This window comes from Physella acuta, unplaced genomic scaffold (assembly GCF_028476545.2).
Source record: "Physella acuta isolate Inbredline_101_S28 unplaced genomic scaffold, ASM2847654v3 ptg000071l, whole genome shotgun sequence".
NCBI lineage: Eukaryota > Metazoa > Mollusca > Gastropoda > Physidae > Physella > Physella acuta.
Window position 1 is genome coordinate 405404 of NW_026731591.1, and position 6866 is coordinate 412269.

A 6866-nucleotide genomic window follows, 5' to 3' on the forward strand; every position below is an offset into this window, starting at 1 on the left:
GAACTATTGTGTTTCGTTTCTTCTGCCGAAAAATCTTTTTTTCCGAGTAGTCACTTCGTATTAATTAATTAATTGTATTCACTCCACTTTCATCAATATGTATCCTTTTTTTGGATCAGTCTACCATTAAAATGAATACATCATTTGATATTGAGCCCTTTATTGTGTTTTAATAATGTACAATATTTTATGTATGTTCTTTCGTTGATTAACTGGCGATTGCGAAAGAAAAGAAAGTTCGCCATTATTGAAAAAAATTATAACAATAGGCCTATTTAAATTTAATAGAACCCAATTTATTACCTATACGATATAATGCATGCAACGCATAGCATTTTTTTTTATTTGTATTAAACGCGCTATTTACAAGGTATTGTTAGATTGTACTTTAGCGAGAGTATGTGATTAATGAGCAACACTTAAATATCAGATTCGTAGGAGAAACAAAAAGGAAACAAAATACAGCCCCCAGTGAGGATTGAACTCACGACCCCTGGTTTACAAGACTAGTGCTCTAGCCACTGAGCTATGGAGGCTTGTATTCAGTTTGTTATCTATATTATTAAATTTCGTTTGTACACTAATACCGTATACAAAAATTGTTCATTTGATTTAGTTGAAAATTTGCCTAAATAAAATGCAGATTTAAACCTGAACTTTAATCGAATTTGTTGTTGAATATTTAAAGTAAAATTTAAGGATAATCCTCTATATTGCTTTTTTTAAAACTCAGATTTTGTTTTATGTAGATGTTATATGATAAAGTAAAACTAAAACCTTAACCCTCCCCACATACGTGTAGTATGAGCTATGTGTCTAGTACACTGAAACAGCTGGTTGTCATTGATTCATTCAATTTTATCGTTTTTAAACTTGTAACTAGAATAGTAAAAAAAAATGTCAGTACTAGTTTGGTTTATTTTTGGATTGCTTTATTTTAATTTTAAATAGTTTTTTTTCACCAAGCTATTTAAAGTTATTTAATATCCTTAAAAAAATCTGAAAATAGTTACGTTTTAATAATTTCGTTTATGATTTGTTTAATTATTTATATTTAGTGAGTTAAATAACAAATGATTTAAGCAAAAATAATACCAAATTTTACTAGTAGCCTACTAGTTACAACACAATGTAGGATTTTATTCTTGAATCTTTACCGAACAGCTCATTTACTTTTGTTCTTTATTTCATGAACGAGAAGGGCGTTGAGATAAGTGGATAATAGGTTAAAAGGGCAACACAAAACGCTGTAACAATTTTCAGATAAAAGGGAAATAACCAAAGAAAATATTCAGATTTTGTTTAAAATCTGTTATTTCCGCAGATTCGATAACAGCGCTACAGTTTATAGAGCTTTAATTGCTTTATACAGTTTGTGTGGAGTACATGTATCTAACATGATATCCATAATTTATTGATTTTGAGCAATTATTGTAAAATGCCAAACACTGGTGGCCAAAGGCAGTATAGATCTCAACCTTTGGGCCACGATGATGTGACCTCTGAGAACGGGTTGTTGCGGGTTGTTGTAGTTTGGGTTGAACTTTACCAGGTGGCTCCTAAACTTATTTCTTTATCAAATCATTGTCCCATATTTAGATTTGATGCAACATTTTACTGTTGGCTTTGTCAACTTCTGGCTCCAATAACATGAGTAAACATAGTAGAATTTCAATATGGATTATTCTTTATCACTGTTTGAATACGAAGAGTAAAAATGCATGCAATTTACTAAACATCCGAGGTTTAGTTTTTGTTAACGCCAACCTCATGTCAGTATCATTATTTAATTTATTTCTTTGTTTTGTTTTTAATTGGAGAAGTGTTTAAAATCCACTATCGCAGAAATATGTAAACACAACATTGAACTAAAACTCGAAAGCCAATCAATTTCACCTTTGGGTATGAATCGTGCACACTACAACGACATTGTGTGAGCAGTGTTTCAACTGATGCGGAATCATTACGCAAATTCAAGAATTCATGTTTGTAATTTATCGGGAATGCTGGCAACATCAATGGGAGCAGAGTATGAGTAGAGGCGTAGCGACCCTTCCCGGCGCCCGGGGACAAACTTTTCGATTTGCACCCTCCCCCCCCCCCCCCACTCTCAAACTTTCGATTTGCACTCACCTCAACCTTTCAATTTATTTTTCCAACCCATTTTGGCGCCCCTTAAGGTCGGCGCCCGGGGACATATGTCTCCCCCCCCCCCTCGCTACGCTACTGAGTATGGGTATCCTGGGCAGAACAGATTCTTCTTCTTTCAGCTCAGGTAAAATAACGCCGCAGTTCGTTTCAAGAGATTCAAGATGCCCAGAAATCGCTTCTTTCAAATTGTTATTTATCTCACAATCATATCCATCTACCACGCTGCAGATTTTCTGAAACACAACAATATTTTTAAGATTTATTTTTTTTCGCCAGTTTTGCAGCTTTGATAAAAATGCCCCGAAATTATCATAAAAGAGATTATTCGTTTAGGTTCCCAGAAGCTTCAGGTTAGGCTTATGTTGATGTTCAAATATATCTGCTAGGTATGATACTCTCTCCATCTACTCTTTGTTGTTAAAGTATATCAAATGGTGTTGTTTCCTTTGACTTCTAAGAACAACTTGATTTCATTGTTAAATTCAAAAACACTATTCGCAATATTTCGTTAGACAGCCAGCCAACTGTAGTGTAGAAAAGCAGAACCTCGTGATCGTTATTCATGTCTTTGCGCTGTTCTTTAAGGGCTTTTATTAGCAATGGAGTCGGAAGAGTCTTGCTGGCGAGAGAATGCCGGTGGATCATGCAGTGGATTCCTCTCGGTTAGGGAGCTAAATCTTTTTCTGTTTTCTAGAAGCCCAATTTAGACCTAAACATAGATGGCGCACCATCTGTACAAACACACAGCCGTTTTCGTATTTTAATCATCCAGTTAAAAAAAAACGATATCTTCATAAAATACCAACTCTTCTTTGCTATCATCTGAATGAATATATTTCACAAAGACAAGCAACTACGAAAACAAACTCAAATGATGTTTAAATTTTGAAGGTTTCATAGACTTATGACTGAGAACAACTTTGGGTCATACGTGCTTTGACCACAGGTGCTTGACCATAGGGGGGTTTGACCACAGCGGGGCTTTGATCACAGCGGAGCTTTGACCATATGGGGTTTGACTATAGGGGCTTTGTCCAAAACGGGGCTTTGTCCAAAGCGGGGCTTTGACCACAGATGGGCTTTGACCATAGGGGGTTTGACCACAGCGGGGCTTTGACCACAGCGGAGCTTTGATCACAGAGATTGCGGAGGGGGGGGGGGGGTAACCATAATATATAGATTTTAAAATAAAAATTATTGATTGTTATTTGATTAAAATTATGATATAATTAATATGATTTTATACATGTTTCCTTAGAGTACATTAATAGAAATAAACAAGTACTAAAAAAAGGCCTGAACGATATTTTAGTTTTGCAATCTTGTCCGTATGTCTGTGTGTGTATGTCTGTATGTGTGTGTGTAAACATGATAACTTGAGTACCGTTACAGCTAGGTTAATGAAATTTCATGTATAAGTATTATATCAAAATCGTAGATCCGTATCAACTTTTGAGCGATTTCCGATTTTCAAAAGCCTATAACTTGAGTACTATTTCAGATAGATAAATGAAATTTCACATGTAAGTAAAAGATCTAATTCTCTGCCTTCTGTTAAATGCTGAGTAATTTCTGTTAACCGGAAGTAGTAATTTTTGCTATTTCTAATTTCTCAAAAAACTAATGTAAATTTAAAAAGGACTAATAATATAACGCACTATTGTCCACATTTTATTTGGCGTTCACTTGGTGTGCAATTCTTTTTTCTACGAGATGCTATTCTATTTTAAAACGTTTAAGTATTTAAAATGGGTTAAAAATCGTGTCTATATCCCGAGTGGCCATCCCCTGTTGTTTCATATAAGAGTATTCGAGTAAGTTTAGGGGAGATATTATTTTATTTGTTGAAGCGTAAAAAACAATAATAAAAGTATCTACATGGGTGAATAATTAAAGCAATTGATACAATAAATATGTGATTAGATGGAGTTACCTAATACAATGTACATTCGATAATGCATTGGGAGATGAATTGTTTACATCAGTAAAGGGAGAGAAAGAATACTTTCTTGACTTTCGTGATATATCCACAATTGTTTCCCTTTGACCGCAAGACTGAAGAAGTCAATTTGAGAATGAAAGAAAAGTTTGTTAGTTAAAATCACAAAGGGTTGTGTTAGGAAACCGAAGTGGACTTTTTCAAAGGAAGGCGATGAATGGTACATATAGGTAACATAGTGTGGTCAATAGGGCAGTAGACTCTAGGGCATGTTACCTCACATAAGTTGATCTTTAAACTCGCAGCTTACTTACTAAGCGCTTGAGCATTCAGTCTAAACAACCTTTGTTCAGTTGAGATCGAGTATATTTAAGGCAATGCTTTATTTGTTTACACTGTGTTCATCTGTTTACACTTTGTTCATCTTTTGGAATTTTGTTCCTAAAGACAGCGGCTAATACAAGTTGGTTTGGCCTTGAGAAAAAGTGTTACTTCCCCTATGTAAATACGAATAGAAGTTTGAAAGGGGGACAATCCATGGCGTATGTTTACCACAAAAAATAAATATTTAATTAATAAACAAAACTCAATATAAATATTTTTTACTTACTGCTATAAAAACTAGACTTTTTGTTTCATTTTTGCTTATCTATTTAACATATTGCATGAGTTTAACAAATAATGATAACACAAAATAATACTATAAATACTACACATATTATAAAATGTATTATATATAAAATTAATCCTCTAAATTAATCTGCATTATCTAATTCAGCTTAGGACAGGGGTCGGCAACCTTTTGAAGCGGAAGAGCCAAAAGTTACAATTTTCAAAATTTCCCTGGTTTTAAAAAGCCACTAACATTTTTTTTATTTCAAATAAATTATTTTTTTATTAAGATTATTAGTATTTGTCAAGGAGCTGGAGAGCCGCATCTTGATATTAGAAGAGCCGCATGCGGCTCGCGAGCCGCAGGTTGCCGACCCCTGGCTTAGGACAACTTCTGGCACCCTTATAAGAGGGTAAAAATAAAATATTATAAATGTCTAATCATTGATCAGTGTCGGACTGCTCTTATTTATTGCAACCATCCTCTATATCTAGCTACCCCAGGGGTCGGCATCTTTCGGCTCCTTTGATGTCAAGATGCGGCTCTTTGGCTCCATGCACAAATATTAATAACGAGCCGAACCGCGGCATATCATACGCCGTTATTTAGTTGTTGTTTTTTCTACTTTTCAGTTATTCATAATTTGTGAATTCGACACTACCAACGCTGCCACTGAAAATATTTCTTTAAAACACTATAAGTATCTCGTTAAGGACGATAACCACCCCCCCTCCTTCCCCCCCCCCCTCCGTTAAAGTAAACTCCAATAGTTACCCCCCCCCCCCCCCTACGTTTAAAATCGTTTCAAACTAAATTATCTGCCCCTAATAGTCGTCACTAAACCCGGATCTGTTTGTAAACATAGCGTGAACCACAGCTCACTAAGACCATGTAGGTGTGGGGGTGGTAGGGAGCACGTTTACAGCTTGTTTTCTAACGTCTCCCAGAAGAGAATTATATATATATATACGAGCCGACCCGCGGTGTATCATAACCCGCTATTTAGTTCTTTTTTCTACTTTTTAGTAATTCATAATTGAATTCGACAGTACCAATGCTGCCACTGAAAATATTTGCATTTATATTGAATATTGAATTTAGAAAATATAATATTATTAGTAATATTTGCGTATGGGAACTCGAGAGCCAAATCTTGGCATCAAGGGAGCCGCATGTTGCCGACCACTGACATACACCAGGGCTCGCGAGCCGCATGCGGCTCTTTTGATGTCAAGATGCGGCTCTCCAGATCCGTGCACATATATTAATAGTTATATTATTTCGTTTTCAAAATTTGCAACAAATATTATGGTGTAAAGGAACTCAACTTTAAACAGGATAAAAACACTCATCAGAGAACAATAAGAGTAGGTGAGGTAGAAAGCATACGGACAGCTGACAGCCGCTTGGGCACCAGGCCCAGCCCCACACCCGTGCTGTAGCCAGCACCGTGGCGACTATTCCATGCTTGCTACTGCCCAAATACCCACTTTTTCGAATATCGTTACATGCGAATGTCATTTTATTCAGAATGCATGTCCATAGCGGTCAGTAATCATTAATTTGACGTGAGTGACGTAGCTTTTAAGTGATTAGTTACTATTGTTGAACCGGGTACTGGACGGTGGGGTACGAGTTTACCTTGCGTTAGGTGGGGTGGGAGAAAAACCTGGTGAGATCCAAAGGACAGAAAAGACCGATACACGGTTATCAAACCGATACTCAAGCCAGTTGGAGTTTGCCGTTTTGAGGCCCGTTTGGCTAATGGCAGACATCTCATGAGCCGGTGGTGTGAGTAAAGACAGAAAAAGGTAACTGCTTCTAAAGTGGGGATAGTCCAATGTTTTTTTTCTTACTAATTTCATTATTCTCGCGAAAGAAGTGTATGTCATATTTAAAGCTATTTATTTTAAATAGCAAATCAAATGTATTTACCTAATCCTAATCGAAAAATAAAATATTGGTATAAAAAAATGTTTGTGGCTCTTTAAAAACTGGGAAATTTTGAAAATTGTAACTTTTGGATCTTCCGTCTCAAAAGGTTGCCGACCCCTGACATACACTCATCAAAGGACTTTTGTCCCATTTTAAGGGATCCAGAATAAATAAAGGAGGTAGTTTAATTCATTTAACATATTATAAATTACAATTCTTAAAATAACG

At 35.7% G+C, this 6866-nt stretch overlaps 1 non-coding gene across 1 annotated transcript; it reads right to left on the reverse strand.

Moving 5' to 3' along the window:
* Window positions 1-463: 463 nt before the first annotated feature.
* On the reverse strand, window positions 464-536 carry Trnat-ugu (transfer RNA threonine (anticodon UGU)). The gene has a single exon. It is a non-coding gene; the product is annotated as a tRNA-Thr (tRNA).
* Between the last annotated feature and the right edge of the window lie 6330 nt (window positions 537-6866).